This window comes from Falco rusticolus, chromosome 3, assembly GCF_015220075.1.
Source record: "Falco rusticolus isolate bFalRus1 chromosome 3, bFalRus1.pri, whole genome shotgun sequence".
NCBI classification, from domain to species: Eukaryota; Metazoa; Chordata; class Aves; order Falconiformes; family Falconidae; genus Falco; species Falco rusticolus.
The window spans coordinates 7,013,625-7,030,990 of record NC_051189.1 but is presented as its reverse complement, the minus strand read 5'-3'; the positions used below and the strand labels follow the sequence as shown (position 1 = coordinate 7,030,990).

Sequence of the window (17,366 nt, the reverse complement as noted above, 5' to 3'; positions counted from 1 at the left end):
ACAATCCAAGGGGAAATGGTCAGCAACCAGCTACATGTCTATGGGGCCAGATGGGATCCACTCGAGGGTACTGAGGGATCTGGCAGGAGAGCTCACCGAGCCTCTTTCAATCATTCATCCACAGTCCTGGCTAACCAGGAAGGTCCCAGAAGGCTGGATGTTAGCCAACATGACACCCATCTACAAGAAGGGCAGGAAGGAGAATCCAGGGAACTACAGGCCTGTCGGTCTGACCTAGGCGCTGGGGAAGGTTATGGAGCAAATCATTAAATGCCATTACACAGCGCATACAGGACAACCAGTTGATCAGGCCCAGCCAGCATGTGCTTATGAAAGGCAGGTCCTGATTGACAAACCTGATCGTCTACAACAAGGTGACCCACCTAGTGGATGAAGGAAAGGCTGAGGATGTTGTCTACCTGGACTTTAGTAAATTGTTCAGCACCATTTCCAGCAGCATTTTCCTAGAGAAACTGGCTGCTCATGGCTTGGATAGGTGTACTCTTCACTGGATGAAAAACTGGCTGGATAGTTGGGCCCAAAGATTTGTGGTGGAGTTACATCCAGCTGGAAGCCAGTAACAAGTGGTATTCCCTGTGTCACCATGTACTGTTCGTTTCAGTATAATGGATAATTACCATCAAACAGTAGTTGTGCAACATTATATTGTTAAGGGAAAGTTAATCAATAATTCCAAGAAGGAACTAAACTAAGCTTGCCAAAAGAAGTTGAATTGTGGTCAAAACAAGTCCACACAGGGAAAGGTAATTGAGTTCCAGTTCTCAATCAACTGTAACTAGAGGGTCGACTACTGTTTGAGACCCCCAGAGGTTTTCTTAAATACCTGTAAGGAGCATGTGCAATGCTTAATTACCATAATACGACCTATTCTTGGGAAATGAATGAATATGTATGACACTTGCAAAATCCTAATGTATGAACATGCGTATGGTCTATATAACCTTGCCTAAATGTAATGTACGGCATGTGCGTTAGGTGGAATGATTTCACATGCATCCAGCACTGCAATAAAGGAATGATTGATTCTTAATGGTACATTAGTGTTGAGGAGTTTTGTTCCCAATTTCAGTGACACCCAGGGCTTAGTATTGGGGCCAGTCCTGTTTAATATCTTTATCAATGATTTGGACAAGGGCACTGAGTGTACCCTCAGTAAGTTTGCAGACAACAACACATTGGGCAGGAGTGTTGATCTGCTTAAGCGTAGGAAGGCTCTACAGAGGGATTTGGACAGGCTGGATTTATAGGCAAAGGCCAACTGTATGAGGTTCAGCAAGAAGTGCCAGGTCCCGCACTTGGGTCACAACAACCCAATGCAATGCTGCAGGCTTGGGGAAGAGTGGCTGGAAAGCTGGCTAGCAGAAAAGGACCTGGAGATGCTGATGGACAGCTGGCTGAATATGAGCTGGCAGTGTGCCCACATGGCCAAGAAAGCCCATAGCATCCTGGCTTGTACCAGAAATAGTGTGGCCAGCAGGACAAGGGAAGTGATTGTCCCCTTGTACTCAGCACTGGTGAGGCCACACCTTGAATACTGTGTTCAGTTTTGGGCCCCTCACCACAAGACAGACATGGAGGTGTTGGAGCGTGTCCAAAGAAAAGCAACAAAGCTGGTGAAGGGTCTGGAGCACAAGTCTTATGAGGAAGAGCTGAGGGAACTGGGGTTGTTTAGCCTGGAGAAAAGGATGCTCAGGGGACATCTCACTGCTCTCTACAACTCCCTGAAACGTGGTTGTAATGAGATGTCGGTCTCTTTTTCCAGATAACAAGCCATAGGACAAGAGGAAATGGACTCAAGTTGTGCCAGGGGAGGTTTACATTGGATATTAAGAAAAATTTCTTCACTGAAAGAGTTGTCAAGCATTGGAACAGGTTGCCCAGGGAAGTGGTTGAGTCATCATCCCTGGAAGTATTTAAAAGATGTGTAGACATGGTGCCTGGGGACATGGTTTAGTAGTGGACTTGGCAATGGTAGGTTAACAGTTGGGCTTGATGATCTTAATGGTCTTTTCTAATCTAAATGATTCTATGAATCTATCTACAAATACATAGCTTTGACTTCATTTTAAACCACTTAATATTTACCATCAAAAAAACAGCTCTGAATGAATGTCATGCTTTCAGCCTCCTGTAAGAAAATAACCTGCAGTGACTGAAGATTTACCATCAGACTATTTTTTTTTTAATGTTGAAGAGAGATGTGATAACTTTAAAAACAATACTGAACAGCAAGACCCAGGTATAATAATCTTAAATGCTTTTCTTTCAAATATAATACAAGTATGTTTGTATACTACAGTGCAAGATTTAAGGTCAATTAATGTGGATTTATTTTAAGCTAGGAATACAAAATAAGAAGAAAAAAAGTGTTTTTTTCAGAAGCAGAATTTACAGAGAAAAGATAAGCAAAATAGGTAAGGAAAAAGACTTCAGGAAATCTTGATAGAGTCCTTGACTTCTCTAACTTGTTCTAAGAAATTAAATATGTACGGGAAATAAATTGGCTAGAATTTAAATAGACCAGACTATCCTAATTGACTGCTCCAAAAATATGCCCTTTCACTAATGGCTTTGTATTTCTTTTATCTGAGTGTATTTAGTCATACATCTATCTAAAAAGGGAAACAGCAGACCCATTATAAAGAAGAAAATCTTAAAACCACAAACGCATAGAAATAAGCAAATGTTAATGAAACCTCCTTCAGAGTTAACCTAAAGTACACATATAACACATGAAATCAGGCTCTACCTCTCTAATTAAATTTTTAAATTGAGTACTCTTAATATATTGGGCAATCCCCTAAGATTTTAAAGTCACCTTCTAAATCTAATTGTGAAGGATCATTTACTCTGCTTCTTTTCCTCTGTTTAGAGTATGATAAATTATTCACCTCATAGTCACCACTAAAACTCAGTAAAGGTGATTAAAATCTGGGAAACTAAAGACTCTGAAATGGAATTGTAATGGAACCGATTGCTTCTTTGGGGATAAAACGCAATGAACTGTTGCAATTGTCATTAAAACATAGATTAGTACCTCATTTAAAGGTTAACTTAAAAATGAAAAGCTTGTTTCACAGAAAGTGCAGAGCTTGGAACCGACTTGCTAATTAAGGTATTAAGAGCCCAGTGTCACTGTAGTACGACATTTCTATATTTGACACACATTATCTGTAATCAACATGTCTGATCATAGTCTGTGTGGGTTTTGAGAAAGAGGGAGTCAAGAACAATGCTGTACATATCTCAAAATCCAGAGGATCAAAGAGAGTTTTAAATGATGCAGCTCTGACAAGAGGTCAGCATAAAACAAAACCAACCGTAATCAGGTATCTGTCACACTTAATTAGATAGTCTTAAAACAGCACTGAAAAAAACAGGACTGGCTCAGCACTCTTTGAAAGTGTAGACAAAACTGGGTTATGCCCAGCCTACAGCTTAAGTCTTTATCCTTGCAATTATGTCAGAGTACGCACAAAGAAAGGAAGGGCAGGAAAATCTGTCTGTGATTAACAGGGTTTTAGTGGACTGTAGCTCCAGCCATGAGCCTTGTCTCCAACATCATGTGTCCTTTTGACCTTTTATCTTGGTGAAGGTATGACGGAGGCATTGCTTACATAGCTTCACCCGGTCCCAACAGCTAGGACAGGAATGAGGGCTACCTTATCAACTGCCTAAGGAATTGCTACCAGTAGGACAGGAAGTTCCATTCACATTTTGGGATGAAAGAGGGTCCTTTTAACCACTAACCCTCTAATCGCTCCGTAGGTGCTAGCAAATCCTTTCTTTACATACATGTCCAAGCCTGTCTTCTGAGGAAGCGAGTTTAAAAGGAGTAAAAAAATGACTTCTTTACCAGCAAAAAAACGCCCCTGCTCTTCTTCAGTTTCTCTACTTTTATGAGGTTGTCATCTGAGAAACCTGTATTTCTTTTAATAGGTAGTCTTGGCTGTTTGCTACGCCTAACATTTTTTCAATCTGCAACCTTGCACACATTCTTTAAATAAATATATGATGCTCTCTCCTAGGGACTGAAATGCTGTTTACCTCTAGGACACATGGAGCAAAAAAAGAGAACTCTTGGAGAAAACTGAAAGTTGGCCAACTATTCACATATTAAAGGCTTTAAGAAGAATGAAAAAGAGAAAGCAGAGAGATATGAAATACCAGACAAAAGAGTAAGAACTTTCTGTGGAGACTTTGTGAGAAATTGTCTACCGAAAAATACAGGGATATAGCAGTAAGTGGTCATAGATCTAGGGACTTTCACTTACGAGGAAAGATTGAAAGAACTGGAATAATTTCTAGAGAAGGGACAGTGACAGAACTGATAATTTATAAATAACTGCTGCTTCTAAGACAGGAAAAGAACTGCTCTTGTCCCATCTCCAGTAACAATACAAATCCTTCACACTTCTTTATCAACATGAATACTTGAATGAATGAATGTATAATTGTTTCTAATGATAAGTAAGCACTAGCATATGCTGCAGCAGAGATCTGGAATATATATTATCAAAACCTTTTAAGAATACTATAGATACACAGCATATAGCTGAATCGGCTTTGAGGTAACTGAACTTTTAACACCATTTTGAGCTCTTTCCTCCTGTACTATGCCTTCCTCCATTTTAAGTTTTACAGCATTCAAAGAAGCTGGTTTTACAGCATTCAAAGAAATGGGTTATCTGATAGCGTAATTTGAAGTATTATGCCAGAATCTAATTTTTACTTAGACAATGGGTATTGAAAATTTAGTAGGTTCTGGTCATAGCTGGAGATCAGATTTAATTTCACTTTACCAATGATAACTAGCAAAACAGAAGCAGAACTAGATCCCCATCAACTTGGTCCCAGCCATGCTAAAATACTCCTTTAAATCTGACAGTATTAATTAATGTACTAATAAATTTACCAAGCAACCAAACAAAAAGAAGTAGAATGGAGAAAACAAAGCTTTCATCAAGGGTAATGTGATCAAGGATTAACAAAAAAAGAAAAAAGCCCTTACCTTCATGATGATTCTACACACAGGTGCAGATAGAGTATTTGAATTTTTATCACTGCCCTGGAATATTTTACTGCATCAGTCTTAAACAAAAAATGCAGATGGATATTGCTGTTAAATGGTAATTATTTTTCCACAAATTGAAACACTATTTTTTTCTTGTGAGGGTTTTCAGTAAGTTGGCATAGAAGTACTTAGGTAGGGAAAAAGAAAATTAAAGAGAATTACTGTAGGGAAAACTGCTGCAAGCTGTTAGGTATACTTATTACAACTATTGCAACAGAGAAATTCTTCAAGAACAATCTCTCTCCCTAGAAGTACAATTCCTGTAATACTGCCAAGGACCTTGATATCAAGGATGATTTGTTTTGAAAGTGAAGTGATGGCTATGAAAGTTAATTCTTGACTGCAGAGAGTAAAATTGGTAGAGGCCCCTAACATAATCAGTTCATTCATTTGAAAACAATTGCTTTCAACTGGAGCTAAATATTGCAATAGGCCTCTTCTTCATAAAGCCTTCTTTATCCCATCAGTCCAATAATAGAGGTGTTCTGGCAGATTCAAGGGATTCTTTTTCCTCATCAATCCACTGGAGACAGGAAAAGCACACATTTCATGGGCAATTATCTGCTTGTAGCTGCTTTTAGCCCCAGTGTGGCATTTCTTTCAATTTGCACTAACATGACAGCTGTGGTAGGTCAAACTGGATCATGTTGCATCATATGAGGAGCTGTTATCCCATATATCCTGCCACATTTGTTATAAAAGTTAAACGTCTTCTATTTCAAGCAATAGTTGAAGGAGTACTCAGTCTGCGCCAAGGTTAAGAAAGCAAAAAAGTTTCCAGTAGTGCCTAGAAGAGAGAAATAGAAGGCAGAAAAAACTTAAGTTCAGGAACTTTAACACTTATATAAAGAGTGTAGGGGTTTAGTATTTTGGTTCTTTTTAATATATATCTTTAAATCTAGCACTGGGGAAAGAAAAAATTCTGTTACAGTAAGCAAAATAAAACAGTCTTTCCTCTGGAGTACATACACCTGTCTTACTACTTTCAAAGAAGGAGATCACAAGCATTTGTGAGAGGGCAAGATTCATCATTAGATTCATGTACAATATTTCCATTGATGTAAATATGACATAGACAGAATTTAGCTATGAATACTAACGTCAATTGTATTCATGCAAGGAAAAATAAAATAGCATAACTTAGCACATTTTGGAGTTTTGCAGTGCATTTTTTTTCTTTATTGCTATATCTTTATCATCAACTATCTCTTTTTTTATTTTTTTTTCCTTCCCAATGCTAGCAAAAGAAAATGTTTAGGACAAATTTGACATGCATGAAAAATATGAGTTTGGCAATCAGATCATGATTATGGACTGAAAACAATAAATCTGACACTGCTGTGCCTTAAATTAATATTTTAAAATTCAAATTTCCTCTTTTGACATATTTATCTGTCACTTTACAATATAAAATGATATTTAGGTGTGCAAGTAGTTGGAAAATTGGACACAGTTGACTAAGCATCAGACCACAGTTTGCTTTCTAGGACAGATTCAGCTAATGATCACTGTAATCTAGGAAATGACATTTTAGACACAGTCTCCCTCAAATATATTACATTATGTTTCCATACCGCAGTATTTTAACTGTCCATTGTCTGGCATGTTAAAAAAAACAGGTATAAACATAAATAGCTTCAGATTGATTTGGAAAAGTTAGTTGTCATGGTGATCTTGTAATCTAGCCTCACTAAATCATTCTCAGTTCAACAAAATTAGCACCAACACATAAAAATATAAAATTGCTTAAATTTATTTTTTTTCCTTTTCTTAATGATGAAGAATGGTCTTTAACTTTAACAAGACAGACCCTCTGCATTTGTCTCCCTTTTTGGCATGTACTTTTAAGTCATTTTGAAGAAGACAGTTTCATAATCAGAAAAGTGTAATAATTGTGACAATCAGAAACTGTGTGTTGATACATATACAACAGCCATTTCTGAACCTTTTCAGTCTGCCCATTTTGATTCTTGACTGGTCTTTCTTGCTAGAAAATAAAGCCATGTACGACATACCATAAACCCACCTAATTCGTGTCATATTTTCCCTTTGAAATGTGCACGAAATAAGCAGAAATGTTCAAGAGAAAATTGAAGTTATCAGTTATATCTTATCCAAGATTCATAAAGGTTATTTGTCTTAAGATAAAATCACACAAAGTATGTCAAAGGATGGATAACAGTTTAGGCATGAATGTATCAAACCTGTGGCACTGAAAGACTGCAAATATTAATACACTATGACAACTACCATGAGAACAGTTGAATGGAAGAGAAAATAGATGATAACAAATCTTTGTCCCTCATAAATCAATTTTAGCCAGATTTCCTAGGATGATTTTAGTAAATTAAAATAGATGTATATATATTACTGGAAGAGTAGAAGAGATACAATCTCTTCAAAGGTTGGTTGAAATATATAAAGTAGCTATACTCTTTCAGGATTGCTTTTTGTATTAGGTACAGCATTACATCTCCCTCAGCAGCACTTCAATCACCTTGTCATCAGTGCACTCCAGAAACCTCCTGGGTAGCTTGTGCTCTGCAGTGTTGCCCTCCAGCAGATGTCATGGTGGTTGAAGTCCCCCATGAAGACCAGCGCCTATGAACATGGTGCTTCTTCTAGCTGTCCGAAGAAGGGCTCATCTACTTCTTCCTGATGTAAGGGACATCTGCATAACATTGTCTTGACAGTCTTTCAACATCATCCTACCTCCAACCCTCAAGCAAGCAGCAAATGTCTCCAGGTGACAGACTGACAGATGGCAGCCTCTGCTCTCTGCAGCAGAAAGTCTCCCTCTGCTACCACTCACCACTCCCTCCTGATGCTCATGCGTGGCTCAGGCTCAGATAGCTTGGAGGACTCAACTGATGGAGTTCCCAGCAGCTCATCTCCTGGAAGGCCACTAAACCTCTTCTGCATCTGCAAGTCTTCAGATGGGGCAGCAGCCTTCCTCCTGATGGCAGAAACTACAAACATCCAGTCTTTTGCCACCACAGGAATCTCCATTTCCCAACCTGATATACACAGACTCTGCCTGCTCCTCCAGCTGGGATTTTAGCCTCTTGGAACTGCAGGGTCTCAGAGAAGATCCAGTGAAGCTTTTATCTCTGATGCTGCACAGTCTGCTGATCTCCTCCCACATCTCCTTCAGCTGGTGACACGTAGCCTCAACTTGTACATCTGCTTCAGGCTGGGAGACCATCTCCTGCTGCCTTAGCCTCTGTGGGAGGTGCCAGGCACACCTGCAGCCCAAGAACCGCAGAGCTGCGCCCTCCCTCAGGAGCTGACTGTTGGTCAAGGCCTCTGATGTTACAGGGAAAGTGATTTCAATTCCTTCTGGGGACCATGCCCCATGGCACTTTGCTGAGGGTGTATACGTTGTTCTGTACATTTGCTGGCCCATTCTGTGCACCCATCTGTGTGAACTGCTGCACAAACTGCTGTGTCTCTTGGTTATCTCTGTTATCTCCACCTGATGCACAAAGGCTCCTATGTTTCACAGCCTGAGAAGGAAACAGATTACCAGTTTCACCTGCAGCAAAAGATGACCTCTGAAATATAACTTCAGGTAAAAACAAAACCCAAGCATGTAAAAATTTAGAGACCTAGAAAGAGGATAGAAATAGGAGTAGAGAGGAGGGTGGATTAGGTAAATCCATAATGAATGCCTATACTGCATATTACAATACTTAAATCTGACTTTTGTTTGCCAGGACAGATGTCATTCTAGCACCTGTAGTTACAAATTCAGCTAGACACTTGGAAACTGCAGGGTAAGTTTCAAGATACTCACTATTGGGCCATTTCCCCTGAAGGGAATTAAGATCATATGATCTTAATTTGGCAAATATAGTTTCACTGCTTCATATGTTCACATGCTGTTTAATTACTGTTAAGCTCAACTTACATGAATGTTTTTTACTAGGACTCAGCAAACATAACAGCCTTTCTGCTACTTGTAATTTTATGGAGGAAAGAAAGGGAAAAAAAGGCAAAAAGAATATAGTATTTAAATTCTCAAACAAATGAGAACACATTTACATGTTCTTAGAATTATACATCTAAGAGGACTTGCTATTTTTTAATCATTAATTTTTAAAGACCTAAATAGAAAAGGATGGGTATAACAAAGATACAAGAACAAGGAACTATTTTTCAAAATAAGAATGGTTAGGAAAGCTCTTCAAGAAATAATCTGACAAAGATTTTTAAATTCAAGTACTGCCTCTGGTTCAACTTGACCTTGAGCTGCAGATTGCTGGAGGCTAGGACAGAATACCATGGAAGTATTTTTCACAGTCTGCTAATAAGCATCACTGGAAACAGCTTAATGGACTACATGAACTTTATATTTAGTACAACTATGCTTATGTTAAGAAATGGATGCATTATTTGAGTGAACAAACATAGGATCCCTTAAATTGTATCTGAAAATTATCTGTATAATTTTTGCTTAGGGACCTTTTTTAATACAAATGGTTATTTTACAAAAATCATTTTTGTTTAAGGACCTTGCATTAGATGACTTGTTTTTCAGCTTTGTGTTTAGTGGAAACAACTCACCATAGTAGGCTAAACTGAGAATTATTGGATGGCTCCCATGAGTAAAGTGAATGAAGAGAAGGATTTTGTTACTCTAAAGTGGGTTCATTTGTTTTGGAAGACAAGGACAATTTTTCCTTCTTAATGAGAAAAATGTGTCCTTAGAAAAGACAAACTTCAAAAATTGTTGTTCACTAGTTTTAATAAAAATTTGTGGGCAGCCCCTTCCCTGGTGCCCAACTTCTACATGACTCTAGCATGATCTAAGAAGAAAGAAAAATGTCTTCAGAGTTTATGGTTGCCCTAAAGAGTCTCACTGACCACTGCAAATGTCACGCGTGTTTAATGAGAAGATCCTTGTGAACTATCAAATGTGATATAGAAAAGGTTCTTATTTCTACATTCAGGTTTTTGTGTAAGAAAGCAAAAGTGCAGGGAAGCTGAGGACTCCCAGCTGCTGAATCCACCCATAAAAACGTACAAAATTCTTGATACTTCCAAACACAAATGTCAAGTGCTTGAGGATGTAAAAGATGTAGTTGGATAGTCAACTCTAAAGATGAGATATGTCACCAGTGTGGTGAAACCGACTTATCCAGGAAACACCTACAGGCAAAAGAAAATGCCTGCAGGGGAAATTAAAAAATAAACAAGCAAACATGCACAATAGCATAGGTAAATAGGAATACAAGCTAACAATGCATAACAAAAAGGTTTGCATTACTTAGTAACTAGGAAAAGGTGACCTTGTAGGTCTTAGTGTCCTGGTTTCAGCTGGGGTACAGTTCATTTTCTTCTTAGTAGCTGGTACAGTGCTGTGTTATGGATTTAGTGTGAGAATAATGTTGATGACACGATGATGGTTTAGTTGTTGCGAAGTAGTTCTTACCCTATGTCAAGGACTCCTCAGTTTCCCAAGCTCTGCCAGGGAGGAGGGGCACAAGAAGCCGGGAGGGAGCAGAGCCAGGACGGCTGATACAAACTCGACCAAGGGATACTCCATACCACAGAATGTCATGCTGAGTATGTAAACTTGGGGGTGTTGGCTGAGGCTTCCTGATCACTGCTTTGGGACTGGCTGGGCATTGGTCAGTGGGTGGTGAGCAACTGTATTGTGCATCGCTTGGGGTTTTTTTCCCTTAGCTTTTATTTCTCTCTCTCCCTCTCCTCTTCATTAGAATTATTAGTGCTTTTAATTAATAAATTTATTTATTTATTTATTATTACTTTATTCCAACTATTAAATGGTTCTTATCTCAACCAAAGTTGTACCTTGTCCTGATTCTCTTCCCTATCACACTGCGGGAGAGAGGGAGGGAAGGGAGAAAGAGGCTGCGTGATACTTAGTTATTGGCTGGGATTAAGCCACAACACTGAGATACTCACACACATATGCATGAATACACACCAGGCCTGTTGGGAGTATGAATAATGCTCTGTTGTGGTGTAACTGAATGCAGTCTGCAGAATGATCAACAAGATCTTTGCACACCATTTAAAACTGTTTAGATTCCCAACAACTCTGAAGGTCTGATTAGTATTAAACCTCCTTCAATCCAGATTTTGAGAGGTTTGCCATGGTTATAGCTCTCTGTAAAACACAATCCAAGTAACAGATGCTTGTTCAAATATGGATTGCAAGTAAGTTTTGTCCAGCACACACTGAGGTCCTAAAAATACAATGTCTTTCCCATTTGTGGAAGATTCAATATTCCTTATCATTCTCCCAGTTTCCTAATGAACAGATGCAGTTCATCACCATCAATCATAGCCATGAAAGAAAAATGAAGTTTTTTACTTACCTCTCAAAAAAATGATCTACCAAAAGTTTCCTGCTGAGCAGCTATTACTAAAAGCTGACTGGCCAGCTGCAATCCCACAGCTCAGACCAAACAAGAAAGAAAGAAAATAGATATGAAATGGAGATGCACGTTAACAGAAGCTAGATGACTGCTCAGTGAAATCACAAGGACAAATATGATTTCCCATCCACACAGCTAATAACCTCTAGTCTTTGACAATGGAATTGATTACAATGGCAATTAGTACACAGTACCAGATATAAAGGCCATTATCTATTTGTTAAAACTTCACAGAACCACAGATGATTGAGGTTGGAAGAAGCCTCTCAAGATCATCTAGTCCAACCCTTTGTTCAAGCAGGGAACTTAGGTTTTTGTCTCATCCTGTTATAATTTACCATTACAATAGCAATGGAATACAGCATTAGGACAGTTATTTTCCAGTCAAGTTAATATGTTCATGATTAGAAAATATTTTCCTGAATCGAAGCAAAAGTCAGAATTTCCAAGATAATTTTTGTCTTATAAATTTGGGTGGAGTCAATTGGGACATCTTCTTTTTGATAAACTGAAGTTTCTTCTGACTGTCTTAAGAAGGTTATTGCAACAAACAGGATAATAAAATGTAATTTGAAAAAAAAAATCAAGTTTTTCAGTTTGAAACTTCTGAACTGCTTGGTTTTGTCAGTTCAATATCCTTAAAAATTAAACCAATGTTGACTCCAGAGATCAGCTAAAACAGATGCTATTTAGTAGTTTAGGTTTAAGCTATTGCATTTTGAGGGTAGGAATCAAACTTTGCTTGTGAAATTTCAGTATTGCTCATCACAGTACAGTCCTGTGTCCACTCCAGAGTACTGCCATTTAAAATTAAATTAAGACAGGTGAGTGTTACTAAAAACTTTGCAGGGCTAACAGTGTTACTAAACACAGAAGTTTATGCACTCTCACCCTGATTTGCCAGAAACAAATGGAGCAATTGGGATGTTTATATGTTGAAATCAGATCCTAGGTTATGTCCAGACAAAACAGTATGGCTTTACTTCAAGACCACTGAGGAAAGCAGCATGCACCCCACAGACTGAATGAAAAGCATTTGGAATTACCTCCAGAATACACAGCTTTTCTCAGCGTTTGCAAACATGATGCTTTATGCTTCGCACAAATCTTTGTCCTTTCTTTTTATTTAGTGCTCACATTGACCTATCATCCTTATCTGTCCACAGAATGCTTGAGAGGCACAGCTATTGACAGCAGGAACTAACAAGTTGAAATAAACTGTACTACAGGCAGACATAGCAGGAGTGCTAACCAAGTAGACTGCTTAATGAGTTCCTGGCAGTCCTTCATGGGTGTTTAATGAGGAAGAAGTCTAAATCTCATTCATTGTAATTTGACGTAAGCATATTAGAATATGCTGAAATTGGTCCGGAAAATAAGATGTAGGGCCATGTGTCATTAGAACATGTCACCACTACAAATTTACCTTCACTTTTAACTTGGCTCAGCCCAGATTCACACATTTTTTTAAGAAGTCTTGGTCTTATACTCCCGTGTTTTGAAACAGCATGCGTTTGTTCACACTAAGAGAATTTTTTTTCTCTTTTTTTCTTTTAAAGGCAGATTACTTTGTAGTAAGAATCTTTTAAAAGCTTATTTGAATAGACTGCCAATTCTGATAAACCTCTTGCTTCATCCAGCTTTTCTAGATACTAATTTCTTACTTATCTTCCACATAGTGAAAGCTGTTGCTTAGTATGCAGCTCTCTTTCATTTAATCCTTTCTTCAGCAGCCTGCTTCTATGATACCAAACAGGCGTTTTGGCAAAAAAGCTCTAAAATATGTCATTGCAACATGAGTTAATGAAGAATAACTTCAGATTCTGGTTATGCTCTCATGTATGACAGAGAGCATGGTTTTGGGAGACAGAGAGTATGGTTTTGGTTTGGGAGAAGCATTTAAACTCTATGGTGGCAGACCAGTATTTGGCTAGCTCAGATGTCCCAGTGAAAGGTTCCAGTAAAATGTTCAAGAACTTCTGAGTAGAAACGGAACAGAATGAAGAACTACCTTAATGAATTAAGCCTCTAGCATTGTTATTACAAGCAAAATTGCATCAGAAATATGAGTCATATATCATGTCTGATGTCAACAAAAGTCTTGCTTTTGGAAATACTACATTTTGTTGCTGCAGTTCCAAGCCTTAGAACACAATCTACATTGATGAGGTTTCTTCCCCACCTTTGCTACTTGTAAAATTAGATAAGAATAAGGGAAGAAAGAACTTTATCATATAACAGTGACATTCTTAGGGAGAAAAAAGTTTCAAAATCAAATCCATTTAGAGTGCAAAACCTTTCTATTCCTTGAATACAAACGAATAGAGTATCAGTCAGTCAGTGTATTACAAAAAGTCCTCTTACAAAAAAGGATGCAAACTTGCCTTAGAAGGAGGCTGGTTTTTCTACACAGAATTTTCCGATAAATCACTTACTTCTAGGAAAGATTAATACATATTGATGTAAGAAATTTTGCTAACAAGTAATTTTTTTTTTTTTCTCTCTCTTTCCTTTCTCCTCTTCATAATGACTTGTGGGAGAGGAGTTCTGGGGTCACTTTTTTCACCTGAAATTCTTACCTCACTGAATGCATACTTTAAATATGAAATAAAGTAATGCTGAGCCAATACAAGTTTTAAAACATCAGCCATTATTCACTGTTTATTATTTTAGACAAGAAACCTATGTATATATTTTTCAGCATTTTGTATTTCTGTTGCACTGCCAGTGGATGACCATTCACAGGGTGGGGCATCCTCATGAAAAGAAGGAATGCGTGAGATATGGTCTACCAGACCAGACACTGGATACCAAAAAAAGTACAAAATGGCCGCATTTAGTACATCATCAGAGTATGCCAAAGAAGCACATAGTATTTGGAGAGCTGAAACAACTCATCTTCATGCCGGTACGTGATCTCTGCCCTTCCACCGGAGCAGCAGCAGTGTACTGAGACTCCCACCTGTACTACTGTAAACCACAGAAATGCCCATATTGGGTCAAATGGAAAGATCCATCCCACTCTACATTTAACAGTTTAAAATCAGGATGCTTAGAGAAAGGTATAATAACAAGTCAAACACTGTAATTATTTTTTTTCTCAATATACTCTCCCAGCTTTCAAAAATCAATTAATTTCCTGAGCTACAGATTACATCTATGTTTAATATGCCTTCAGTAAGCAATCTGTTCCCATTTAGGTTTGGGGTTGACAAGCTCAGCACAGAACTGTATTCTGTAACTTTTAAAATTTTCTTAACATAGCACTACAAAATTTCTCAGTACAGCAGACTGGGTCGTTGAGGCAGTGGACGGAGGCAATGATGCCCGCGGCTGGGGCAGTGGAGGGGCGGATGGCCAGGGCTCCAAGGTGGCTCCTGAGTGCAGGGGGAGGCCCCTGCTGAGGTGTCTCAAGACCAGACAGCTGCAATATGGCCCTAAGCCCAGGCATCCCAGTACCAGGAGAGGCAGGAGGGGGAGACCTGCCCAGGGCTCTGACAGGAGCAAAAAGCAGATGAATTTCCTTGGTTTCTACTAAGGAAAAGTCTCACCTACACACATTTTGCAGCGAAAACCTGCAGTGGTAACATGGATGGCATTAGTCACTGACCTCTAAATAGTTGTGTAACTAGCTTCTATCCTACTGTACCAAAACCTGTCAACTATTCCAGTGCAATCTTTGCAACTACAATTTGTTCTGTGAGGTGCTTTAATTTCACATTTTGTTTCTATAGGTCAGGGCACTGGAGAGTAGGTCATAAAATAATGAAAAGAATAAGAATATACCTTATTCAGTCAATAAACCACTGATCACTTCAGATGGCACCAGTCATACGGCAAAGATGCACTGCTGTTGCACCACCACTTGCCTTGAAGAAAGATCAAGAAAATAAAGTTGATGGTTCCTTGGGTTGAGCTTATGAGTTCATGAGTGACAAATAAGTCACTGCATCAACTTCAAGCAATTTGTGACTTCACACACACCAGCAGTATCTATTTTGAATAAACACGTCAATGCTTGCCTCAAAGTTGATTCTTGCACCACTTTTCTTCAACTTGTAAATATTTAATTTCTTATACTGGTACCTGCAGCACTGTGAAGTTGCAGCCTCTTAGATCACAATTACAACTAATTTCTGAACTGGCGGAGTCCCTTTCCTGATGGGACCTCATATGAGAGTTTCTTTGATGCTTTGTGTTCACCTCTGTAAAGATCTTCCTCAGATCCATACTCTAGCATCAGTGCTGAATCTGTCATATCACTACAGTCACATGAAAACAACCCTGTGCTAACTGTTCCTCACCTGAAACCCGAACCTACAGGAGAAGGCACAAATGTCAGCGTCTTGCAAGTAAAAGCTGCACTCCAGGGAGCCCTCCCACCTTGTCAGTGTGTAAACTGAGGCACTGCCAGCACTCACAGGCTGCTGAGATGACAAACGGAAGTAGCAACAATTAATTCTCTTTTGCTGAGGTATTACATGGTATTGCACTAGGCAAAAAATCCCATGTCAAACCAGAAAGCCTTAGTGTTGCTCATAGCAAACTGAAACCTCAATATACTCCACAAATGAAACAAGTCTCCACTTGCTTTTGAAAGCATCCTGTCACTATTCTGCTTAATGCAACTGCCTTAACATGTTTTTTATTATATTGTCAAAATTACTATGAAAATAGTAATCACTTAATCTATACTTCTGTGTATAATTAGACCAAATTCTGTGGCCCTTTTAATTCTCCTCAGTAAAACGCTGAGTATGCCCTGATATATGAGAATATTTACTTATCTCCTACTCACTGTAACTGACAATGTTTCACCTTTTTTCATATTTCTTATTCCTCTTTATTTTCATATTTTTATTTCGCTCTTGTTTCTTTATGACACTAACAGTTCAGTACTTTACAATAAAAATAAGTTTCATTCACTGAGGCAAAGCACTAATATGTCTCTCAAGTTTTAGAGAAAAATGAGTTTCTCTGATCTGAACAGATAGTCAGGGCATAGTTATTTAATTCTTTTCTTTTTTTCTTACAATTAAACACAAAATTCATAGTTCTACAAACTTTACACAAGCTTTTGCTAAGACTACCATAGTATTAAACTGACTGAGTTATTGTATCCTATTAGATTATTTGGCTTCAGAAGTCCCTAGCTATGAACATAATTTGCCAGATAACATCTGTTTAATCTACATAGCTATATCAGTTTATCTTCAAATTACATAGTGTCATTTCAAATCTCACTAGATTTTTGTTATGTGATTCAATTTTTAAAGTTTGGTATTTGCAAAATACATTAGGCAAAAATCTGTATTTCTACTGGCTAGTGTGAAACTTCTTTTTGTCTGTTGTCTTGATCATAACCACTATGCACAAGACAGAGGAGCATCCATTCAAAATGCATGACAGAAGAAATTAAATTATTCTTGTTTACCTCGAAGAATAGGTAACATTTCCACACTGTCTAAAATAGGACTTGGGCCATGAACCTGCATTTTTCATAGCTCCAAACCATAAATGTGTCTGAGTCTTGATGGGAGAACCATGTATGCATGAAAGAAAAAAGGACTTTCTTGCTTATCTTCTGTTTTCACATCTGGTGTCCACACAAAAAGTTTTTGTGTCCCGATGAGTTTTGGGACAGGGAGTCACTACTGCATGTAACTGTTCAGGAGAGCTGATGTAAAGGCATATCATGTAGGCTTGATACAACAGAAACTGGGGAAGCACTGAGGAGGGAATCGAGAGAAAAAGTGAGCTAGATGATAGCATATAATCATCAGCTCTGCAGAAGTACTCCCAGATTACACGGATGGGGCGAGATGGCTTTTGTGAAGGCCGTGTTGCAAGATGAAGCTGTTAAG

At 38.4% G+C, this 17,366-nt stretch overlaps 1 long non-coding RNA gene across 1 annotated transcript; it reads left to right on the top strand.

Moving 5' to 3' along the window:
• Nucleotides 1–283: 283 nt before the first annotated feature.
• On the top strand, nucleotides 284–17,262 carry LOC119144427. The gene is made up of 3 exons (XR_005103126.1): nucleotides 284–362; nucleotides 12,785–12,794; nucleotides 17,251–17,262. It is a non-coding gene; the product is annotated as an uncharacterized LOC119144427 (long non-coding RNA).
• Nucleotides 17,263–17,366: the final 104 nt, after the last annotated feature.